The sequence below is a fragment of the Trichomonas vaginalis genome, chromosome IV (genome assembly GCF_026262505.1).
Source record: "Trichomonas vaginalis G3 chromosome IV, whole genome shotgun sequence".
Taxonomy (NCBI): Eukaryota; Parabasalia; order Trichomonadida; family Trichomonadidae; genus Trichomonas; species Trichomonas vaginalis.
Window position 1 is genome coordinate 10,614,782 of NC_067206.1, and position 11,122 is coordinate 10,625,903.

The 11,122-nt window shown below is 28.0% G+C and overlaps 18 annotated features.

Moving 5' to 3' along the window:
- Nucleotides 1-548: part of a mobile genetic element that runs on past the window's edge.
- Nucleotides 521-548: a terminal%2Cinverted (terminal inverted repeat of MuDR-2B_TvMULE3 transposon ID:TVAGG3_0066310).
- A 566-nt stretch (nucleotides 549-1,114) lies between these two features.
- Nucleotides 1,115-3,422: a mobile genetic element.
- Nucleotides 3,423-3,459: a terminal%2Cinverted (terminal inverted repeat of MuDR-5_TvMULE4 transposon ID:TVAGG3_0066330).
- Nucleotides 3,423-4,029: a mobile genetic element.
- A 291-nt stretch (nucleotides 4,030-4,320) lies between these two features.
- Nucleotides 4,321-5,167: a mobile genetic element.
- A 301-nt stretch (nucleotides 5,168-5,468) lies between these two features.
- Nucleotides 5,469-5,497: a mobile genetic element.
- Nucleotides 5,469-5,497: a terminal%2Cinverted (terminal inverted repeat of ISTv1 transposon ID:TVAGG3_0066350).
- A 1,073-nt stretch (nucleotides 5,498-6,570) lies between these two features.
- Nucleotides 6,571-6,620: a mobile genetic element.
- Nucleotides 6,571-6,620: a terminal%2Cinverted (terminal inverted repeat of ISTv2 transposon ID:TVAGG3_0066360).
- Nucleotides 6,621-6,970: 350 nt separating this feature from the next.
- Nucleotides 6,971-7,019: a mobile genetic element.
- Nucleotides 6,971-7,019: a terminal%2Cinverted (terminal inverted repeat of ISTv2 transposon ID:TVAGG3_0066370).
- A 198-nt stretch (nucleotides 7,020-7,217) lies between these two features.
- Nucleotides 7,218-7,254: a terminal%2Cinverted (terminal inverted repeat of MuDR-5_TvMULE4 transposon ID:TVAGG3_0066380).
- Nucleotides 7,218-8,774: a mobile genetic element.
- Nucleotides 8,737-8,774: a terminal%2Cinverted (terminal inverted repeat of MuDR-5_TvMULE4 transposon ID:TVAGG3_0066380).
- Nucleotides 8,775-8,965: a mobile genetic element.
- Nucleotides 8,966-9,887: 922 nt separating this feature from the next.
- Nucleotides 9,888-10,417: a mobile genetic element.
- Nucleotides 10,418-10,910: 493 nt separating this feature from the next.
- Nucleotides 10,911-11,064: a mobile genetic element.
- Nucleotides 11,065-11,122: the final 58 nt, after the last annotated feature.

Consider the following 11,122-nt stretch of genomic DNA (forward strand, 5'->3'; position numbering starts at 1 on the left):
GAGAGCTTCCCTTTCATTGCTTGAAAACTTTCCCCAGCTCAAAATTGGGAAAGGGCTGTAAAGTCGACTCCGATACCAGCAGGTACCAGAGTATTTAAAAGAGAAGCCCTCGTACAGTTTCTATGAAGACCTTCTCATTCAAGAAGATCTTAATAGAAAATCGTACGAGGGCATTGAAACTCGCGTCTGTACATGTTGGTACCAGAGTGTTTGAGATTTGAAGACTCTGGTACTAACATGTACCAGAATTTATGATGAATTTAAGATAGACCATTATAAAATGATAGGGTTTTGTTTCAAAAAATTTAGATGAGATTTGCATAGATATAGATTATATGATTTATACATATGAAAAATAATATATAAAAATATAATTTTGAGATAATTATGTAAATAATATTTTAAATATTTGAATTTGGGTATAATTTATAGTAAAATATATTATAAAGAGTATTTATATAAATATTGTAAATAATATAAGTAATAAAAATTGAGACCCCCTCCCTGTTTTTGATGTTTGTCACTTTTTCGGTAATTCTTATTGTTTCTCTGCGAGGTACATAGATAGAATCAGTACCTCGCAGACTATAGTTCTCTATATGGCACCGAAAATTTTTGGTGAAATGTCGTCGCATTTCACCAAAAATTTTTCGGCGCCATAGGAAGAATTGGAGGGTGTGAGATACTATTACATGCTATAGTACTCACACCCTCCAACTCCCAATCAAAATCGCATAAAATTTGCTACTTATCTTCAGATTACCTCCCATTATAAAATATATCATTGCTATCTCATCGTACTATACTTCCACCCTATTGTATTTAAAAATATAAAATTTTTTGATAATATATTTTTATATCTTGAATTTTCAAACAATATATTCACAGATAATATAATGGGAAATCTATCTCAACCTAGCCTTAAAGTACCAAACTCCTGCTTGCATTCTCACTCACAAATATTAAACATCCATCTCCAAAAAACTAAATTCTTCACAATTTTTTTTAAAATTGAGAACATAAAAAACGTATGCATTCAATAATTTAAGATACTAACAAATATTACAAACTTCAAAATATCAGATATTAACGTTTTTCAATTAAAAAAAATATCGAGATTGGGACAAAGTTGCAATTCGGCACTTTTTGTAAAAAAATGGGGTCATACTCATAATGAATAGAGACTTATAGCCAAGTCTTGATATCATGCAGGGAGAATATACATTGATAAGCAATTATATTTTATAGTAGTAGTATTCAGAAATTCTTACAATTTACAATACAATTTTCAAAAATGGATAAAGACTTATAGCCAAGTCTTGATATCATGCAGGGAGAATATACATTGATAAGCAATTATATTTTATAGTAGTAGTATTCAGAAATTCTTACAATTTACAATACAATTTTCAAAAATGGATAAAGACTTATAGCCAAGTCTTGATATCATGCAGGGAGAATATACATTGATAAGCAATTATATTTTATAGTAGTAGTATTCAGAAATTCTTACAATTTACAATACAATTTTCAAAAATGGATAAAGACTTATAGCCAAGTCTTGATATCATGCAGGGAGAATATACATTGATAAGCAATTATATTTTATAGTAGTAGTATTCAGAAATTCTTACAATTTACAATACAATTTTCAAAAATGGATAAAGACTTATAGCCAAGTCTTGATATCATGCAGGGAGACTCTCTACAAATACAAAAATTGATTATCATAAGGAAATACAAATTTATCAATTTTCATGTGAAAATTACATAAATTTGTTCTCCAATAAATAGCAATAATACTTTGAATGTTATATTAAGTAATATAGCTTCAGGTAAATAAGCTTACACTTCAAAAATATACTGTTTATTCATTAATTTTAAAAAAAGTCCAAATTATCTAATCTTGCTTACTCTTCCTTTAAACTTCTTTGTGCCAAATTTAATATTGCCTTCAAAGATGGAATAAGGACACTAGGTTCAATCCTTCGGCTTTCGACAATTTCCAAAATGTGTTGAATTAATTTCAAACATTCATCGTGTTTTGAAGCTCTTTGCTCAACAATCTGATTATCTGCCCTTGTAAGAATTCTTACTGCTCTTTTTTCATTCAAAACATTAGCGACTTGAACCTTAATAATCACATTTGGAATCACAACAGTGATGAGAGTTATGACGATGTCATCAATGCGCTCATTTTTCTTACCCAAGAAAAATGTTTGCTTTAATTGATGAAAGTGTGATTCCGCAATGTTATTCGTGGAATCACCTTCTCCACGATATAACATCATCCAATGTTCTTTGGTTCTTCTCCATTGTTTATCGAAATACTTCAAAGCGCGCGGTTCTTCTTCTTCTAACATTGTTGTCAAGAACTCATATGTTTCATCAGACTCTTCAGCCAGCTTTTCTGCATTCGTTGCATCTGCACGTAATGTCAAAAAGTCCAGTGCTAAATAGAAGTTCTCAAAATTCCGTGGATTGTCAAAATAGCTTCCAACTTTTGCACATGCGCGTAAAACATGCACAGTGCACCAACTGAGCTGCGCAAGAGGAAATCCGTCCTCAATTGCGCGAGCAATGTTTAGCGCACAGTCAGCGCTCCAATGCTGTGGATCCAGGTGCGCAAACTCACAGAATTTCACCAAACATTCTTGAATTTTTTCAGATGTCTGAGGGTTCACTAAAAAATAGCAAAAGGGGAAAATTGTGTTTTGACTTGTTTTCATTGTTACTGCAAACAATTGGATCTTTCCTTTAATTAAAGAATGAGTGGAATCGACGTGGAGAGGGTTATCAATGCTATGCACCAATTCTTTTGCAGCAAAAGGTGCATATATGATTGTAAACTCGGAAAAATCTCCATTGTAATCAAATTGAACGAGATCATCTGGGCACTCTTCCTGTAAATTATTCAAAAATGCTTCCAAAGAAGTGTAAGGATCGTTTGATAATCTTTGTGCAATAATCTCATCAAGGCGATAAAATTTGTGCTTTAAAGCATCAGTAGACTGCGCGAAAAGTTTCATCGTTTCTTTGTTATTCGTATCAATTCCGAACTTATCAAAAAATGCTTTTTGAGCAAGAAATTGCTTTCCACCGTTTTTAATATAAAGTTCGATCCATTTTTGATAAAATTTACTCGCGTAATGTGAACCCATTTCAACTCCTATATGATGGCAATGTTCTTCATTAACTTTGCTTATAGTAAACACTCCATTTTGTTCTTCAACCCTAAATTTTGCCTTGCATAGGGGATACGAACATGAATAAGTGACATATTGCTTTGGAGATCCCGTTCTTCTTCTGTATGGGACACCGCCCTTGACTTCCTGTTTAATACCAAAAGCAATAAGCTCCTCTAAGTCCACCGAAATCATAAAAATGAAGTGATTTTGAAAAGAGTTAACAAAATTCAAATCGAATGGGGGACAAACTCGCCCATTGTCACTTTTCATTAACCTTAAACTTGTAATTTTCATTATTTTTAATTAACCTTATTTCTTTCCCAATTCCTGATTTATTTTATTCACTTACTATTAAAAGTCACATTTTAATAAAATATAATAATTTATTTATAGCATTTTTTACTATACTGTAATAAAAAATTAATTATAATAAATTAAATGTTTATTAAATCAAATGTTTTCTTTGCAATAATATTTTTAATGTTGAGTAAACAATGTTGGGATCAAGTGTATCATTTTTCAGACCTTTCTGAACAGCTTCAAGCATACTGATGCATTCGACTTTTTTAAATTGTGTCATTTCTTCGAAATCTCTTGTGACTTTTTTGATAACTTTAACACTTCTCTCTGAATCCAGACCTTTAATTTGCAACTTAATCAGGAATGAAGGAACAACACTGGAATATAACTCGATGACAAGTTCATCGAGTCGAAGATTTGGTTGTACACCACTTGTATGTGCCGGATACCATTGTGTCAAATTTTTTCTGAAATTAACTTTAAAAGTACTAAGTAAGATCATGAGATATAGCAATATATGTTTAAACTAACTTATATTTTGTCATAAGACGAAATGGTGGAAGTGAGGTGAAGTCAAAAGTGACATATATTTGGCCGGCTAAATTCCCCTTTAGTTTACATGTCAAAATTACAATAAATTAATTATTTTGCTTAGCAATTAGCTATGTATTAAAACTAAAATTATTACTATTCAATTCTATACATTCAAATATTAAACAATTCAAATTTAATAACAAAGATATTACAATAAATAAAAAAATGATTAAAAATGTCCCTGAAAATTTTCTGAAAGCTATCTCGTGTTTAGGTCTCAATTTTTTTAGAAATAGAAGAGTGTGGGACAAACTATCCAGTGTCACTTTTATTAACCTTATTTAAAAAATTAATAAAATAATAATAAAAAATTATTTGAATCTTTTACATTAATTGTTTCTTTTTTAAAAGTACCTTTAAAGTACAATAAACAAGATTTGAATCTATTGATCCTTGTTGCAAACTTGAATATATTGCTTCAAGCATTTTTGAGAGTAGCCCATGCTAGCTTTTATCTCTTCTTGGATACCAAACTGGAGGAGCTCCATAGTGTTGAATATCACGGGCTCCATACAACAAATTGAATAAGGTATTTCAAAATTTGAAGGAAATGGTCCATCATTGAATGTAGTGGCCGGGAATTGAATGACATACAGATAGTTTGAGGAAATTTGTTATAAATTATAATATAATTGAAGAATTAATTATCAAAACAAGTCTAAGAGCCATTTGTCAGATTTTCCCGAAATGCAAGGTTAAGATTTTAGCAGCGACTAACTTTGAGTGTACATATATAATTGTTATACTGAGTACTTTCTATCTGTGTTACTTATTTGAGTCTAAGAGCCATTTGTCAGATTTTCCCGAAATGCAAGGTTAAGATTTTAGCAGCGACTAACTTTGAGTGTACATATATAATTGTTATACTGAGTACTTTCTATCTGTGTTACTTATTTGAGTCTAAGAGCCATTTCTACCATAGAACTAGATATTGTCTCTCATTAAATATATATAACTGTAAACTGCTTAATTCATTTATCTATTTAGATAAAATTATATTTATATAAGATTTCATGTTATTATTTCATCTTTATTATTTTTTTTATTCCTTTGAAAAGTGACACTGGATAGTTTGTCCCTTTCTCGAAATAGAAAAAGATTGGATTTAACTTTCAAACATTATATATAGTTTTGTATATGGAAGCCTTTAAATACAAGTTAATGATATGGAGTTGTATTGCGAGGAAGAGGGAATCAAAGAAATTGACGAAGTTCCAGAATTTTATTCAACAATTCTTAATCAATTAACAAAAACTATACCGAAACTTATCTTACCATCCAAATCAAATCACATTACATACGGAATAAACATTTAATCTTTTACCATTAAAATTATATTTATACGTTATTTAATTTTTTACGTCTAAGTTGAATAGGATAATAGCCGAAGATATAAAGTAACTATAGTTTACAAGCTAAGGAACAAATCAGCATTGAAACTAAAAAATGCTGAAATATTATAATAAATTGAAGAAATACTGTGATAGAATACCTAGTTATACTAGATACTATTATAATATGAATTCATTTGTATTGAATATCGATAATAAAAAATCGATGAAATATTAAAATGAGAATAAATTAATAATGAGATTATAAATTAGAATTATTTCTCTTTTATTTAAAATAAAAACTTAGTTCTATTTAAATTCGATAAAGAAGTACGAAAAAGTTGTATTATACGTATGATGTTGCCCGATGTTTGGTAACACTATTGTAGAATATAAGCATATATGATAGAAAAGCAATATGCTTAATATCGAGTAATTCTAATTTTTTACGAAATTATTCAAATACGTTATTTTTTAAAATGAAAAGATAAGCATACCATTATGCAGTAGTTTGCGCACATATACTATGCTGATGAAAGTTGGTCTCTAATTCGAAACTTGAGTCTGTCAAATTGACGTTCAAGTATTAAAAAGTTGTATTATACGTATGATGTTGCCCGATGTTTGGTAACACTATTGTAGAATATAAGCATATATGATAGAAAAGCAATATGCTTAATATCGAGTAATTCTAATTTTTTACGAAATTATTCAAATACGTTATTTTTTAAAATGAAAAGATAAGCATACCATTATGCAGTAGTTTGCGCACATATACTATGCTGATGAAAGTTGGTCTCTAATTCGAAACTTGAGTCTGTCAAATTGACGTTCAAGTATTAAAAAGTTGTATTATACGTATGATGTTGCCCGATGTTTGGTAACACTATTGTAGAATATAAGCATATATGATAAAAAGCAATATGCTTAATATCGAGTAATTCTAATTTTTTACGAAATTATTCAAATACGTTATTTTTTAAAATGAAAAGATAAGCATACCATTATGCAGTAGTTTGCGCACATATACTATGCTGATGAAAGTTGGTCTCTAATTCGAAACTTGAGTCTGTCAAATTGACGTTCCATTTTATTTTAATCGATATTCAATACAAATGAATTCATATTATAATAGTATCTAGTATAACTAGGTATTCTATCACAGTATTTCTTCAATTTATTATAATATTTCAGCATTTTTTAGTTTCAATGCTGATTTGTTCCTTAGCTTGTAAACTATAGTTACTTTATATCTTCGGCTATTATCCTATTCAACTTAGACGTAAAAAAATTAAATAACGTATAAATATAATTTTAATGGTAAAAGATTAAATGTTTATTCCATATGTAATGTGATTTGATTTGGATGGTAAGATAAGTTTCGGTATAGTTTTTGTTAATTGATTAAGAATTGTTGAATAAAATTCTGGAACTTCGTCAATTTCTTTGATTCCTTCTTGAAGCGTTGAAATTTCTTATTGACTCTCTTTTTATAACTTTTGAAAGAAACCGTAAAAATTGTGAAACATGCTTTTTAATAAAAAACAATTTTGATGAAAGCCATAAATTAATTTAAAATTGAAATAAATTTTTGAAATCTATGATATTGAATAAAAAATTTATAGTGTAGATATTGATATAGATATAGATGTTAATTTTAATATGATATTTGATAAAATTTTTTTTATCAAAACATACTGATAATAGGTTGACATGTAATATGATATTTTGCCTTGTAAATATATTTGGTCGGCAAAATAACCTAATTACTCTTATTTTGAGTTCACTTCCACCATTTCGTCTTGAGTGGGGGACAAACTCGCCCATTGTCACTTTTCATTAACCTTAAACTTGTAATTTTCATTATTTTTAATTAACCTTATTTCTTTCCCAATTCCTGATTTATTTTATTCACTTACTATTAAAAGTCACATTTTAATAAAATATAATAATTTATTTATAGCATTTTTTACTATACTGTAATAAAAAATTAATTATAATAAATTAAATGTTTATTAAATCAAATGTTTTCTTTGCAATAATATTTTTAATGTTGAGTAAACAATGTTGGGATCAAGTGTATCATTTTTCAGACCTTTCTGAACAGCTTCAAGCATACTGATGCATTCGACTTTTTTAAATTGTGTCATTTCTTCGAAATCTCTTGTGACTTTTTTGATAACTTTAACACTTCTCTCTGAATCCAGACCTTTAATTTGCAACTTAATCAGGAATGAAGGAACAACACTGGAATATAACTCGATGACAAGTTCATCGAGTCGAAGATTTGGTTGTACACCACTTGTATGTGCCGGATACCATTGTGTCAAATTTTTTCTGAAATTAACTTTAAAAGTACTAAGTAAGATCATGAGATATAGCAATATATGTTTAAACCAACTTATATTTTGGTTGTACACCACTTGTATGTGCCGGATACCATTGTGTCAAATTTTTTCTGAAATTAACTTTAAAAGTACTAAGTAAGATCATGAGATATAGCAATATATGTTTAAACCAACTTATATTTTGGTTGTACACCACTTGTATGTGCCGGATACCATTGTGTCAAATTTTTTCTGAAATTAACTTTAAAAGTACTAAGTAAGATCATGAGATATAGCAATATATGTTTAAACTAACTTATATTTTGGTTGTACACCACTTGTATGTGCCGGATACCATTGTGTCAAATTTTTTCTGAAATTAACTTTAAAAGTACTAAGTAAGATCATGAGATATAGCAATATATGTTTAAACTAACTTATATTTTGGTTGTACACCACTTGTATGTGCCGGATACCATTGTGTCAAATTTTTTCTGAAATTAACTTTAAAAGTACTAAGTAAGATCATGAGATATAGCAATATATGTTTAAACCAACTTATATTTTGGTTGTACACCACTTGTATGTGCCGGATACCATTGTGTCAAATTTTTCTGAAATTAACTTTAAAAGTACTAAGTAAGATCATGAGATATAGCAATATATGTTTAAACTAACTTATATTTTGGTTGTACACCACTTGTATGTGCCGGATACCATTGTGTCAAATTTTTTCTGAAATTAACTTTAAAAGTACTAAGTAAGATCATGAGATATAGCAATATATGTTTAAACCAACTTATATTTTGGTTGTACACCACTTGTATGTGCCGGATACCATTGTGTCAAATTTTTCTGAAATTAACTTTAAAAGTACTAAGTAAGATCATTTATTTTTGCATAATATAATGCCAATATGGTTTCTTTTGATTTTATTTCATTTATAAGCAAATCAGATTTACCCAAAAACTCCACTCCATAAGCGTTCATTTGCTAAATTAAAAAGTGACAATGGGCTAGTCTGTCCCTTTCTCATTCAAATCACATCAAAAACAAAAACACATAAAAAATATTTTATTATACTCATTCGAAATTAAAAATAATAAAATTTATATATATTAATTTCATTAAATCAAGGATAAAAATCTCACCGGAAAAATAACCTCAGTGTGATAAATTTATCACCGGAAAAATTTACAATGAAAAAACCAGAATTTTCGAAAAAGTGACACCAACTATTAAAGTTATTTTATTACTAGATTTATTTACAAATTATAAGATAATATCATTAACCGAATATATTTTTAATATAAATAAAAAACTTTTTTACAAAAAATTACAATCAATCGATAAATATTATAAAACATTTATTCCAAAAAGATTAAGTAATAGGTGGGATCCTGCATATAATATAATTTTATGTCATAAAGTTTACAAATTTTAGATGGACCACAGTGAGAATGTGAGTGGTTAATTTAAAGGTGGTCTGATAAAGAAATCGAGGCTTACTCAACACAGCATGAAGCAGTTTCTAATACACAATCTTACTAGTCGTGTTTCGGTCGCCAGCGCTCTCATAGGGTGCTGATTTCAAAAACCACTACTTCAAATTATTCAACAATACTCAATGCAGCATGAAGCAGCTACTACTGCTGTATCTTACTGGTAGTGTTCTTCGCTTCTTACTATCAACTCTAAAACTAGTTTGATGTATTATTTATTCATATATAAATATATACATATATAAATATATACATATATAAATATATACATATATAAATATATACATATATAAATATATACATATATAAATATATACATATATAAATATATACATATATAAATGTTGTGCATGAAAATTCGGTTCACTTCACTTCTGACAAAAGTGACATATTTACATGGCAAAAATAGTTTACATGGCAAAAAATATAGGGTATTTTTTTTAAAAGTAGTTATCTTTATATATAAAAATAAAACTTTTGATATATTTGAGTAAATGATTTATTAATTTATTTATTTATTTTTTTTAAATCAAATCATATAAATATATATATATATAATAGTGAAATAGAACAAGAGATAATTATTGATGATTAAATTGTAGACGAGGATAAAAGTTTAGATAAATTAATAAAATTAGTGTGGAATCAGACAAATTTCCCGCTGTTTGCGAAGGAATTGTTGGCTATGATGTACTGATCATGATCAGTACATCATAGCCAACAATTCCTTATACAAAGTTCAAAAACTTGGGTGCAATCAGTTCTGATTGCACCCAAGTTTTTGAACTTTCTCGAGGGAATGAAGGGTAAGAGGTATACATTATGAATATATACCTCTTACCCTTCCATTCCCTCTCTGACAGCGGGAAACTTTGTCTGAATGTTAAACTATTCGGACAAAGTTTCCCGCTGTTTGCGAAGGAATTGTTGGCTATGATGTACTGATCATGAATCAGTACATCATAGCCAACAATTCCTTATACAAAGTTCAAAAACTTGGGTGCAATCAGAACTGATTGCACCCAAGTTTTTGAACTTTCTCGAGGGAATGAAAGGGTAAGAGGTATACATTATGAATATATACCTCTTACCCTTCCATTCCCTCTCTGACAGCGGGAAACTTTGTCTGAATGTTAAACTATTCAGACAACGTTTCCCGCTGTTTGCGAAGGAATCAATTTATACAAATAAACTTATAAAACACAAAATTATTATTTTATAATATAATTCTTAGATAATACATCCGATATGTAAAGTGTCAAAAATGAAGTGAACCGAATTTTCATGCATTACATATACATATATAAATATATACATATATAAATGTATACATATATAAATGTATACATATATAAATGTATACATATATAATAATACATATATAAATGTATACATATATAAATATATACATATATAAATATATACATATATAAATATATACATATATAAATATATAGATATATAAATATATAGATATATAAATATATACATATATAAATATATACATATATAAATATATAGATATATAAATATATAGATATATAAATATATAGATATATAAATATATACATATATATATATAAATATATAAATAACAAAATACAATCAAAAAATAGTGTTTGGAAATTTAAGTTTAAGTGTCACTTTTTCGTAAATTCTACCAAACTCATTTCATTAAATCAAGGTTAAAAATCTCACCGGAAAAATAACCTCAGTGTGATAAATTTATCACCGGAAAAATTTACAATAAGGTTAATACCGAAAATATCGAAAAATCAACATTTAAGGTTAATTTAAGAGTATGCACTTTTGTCACCTACTCAAAAATATCATTTTGCTTTTCAATTCGAACATAAATCTTAAATATTTTTAATTAATAT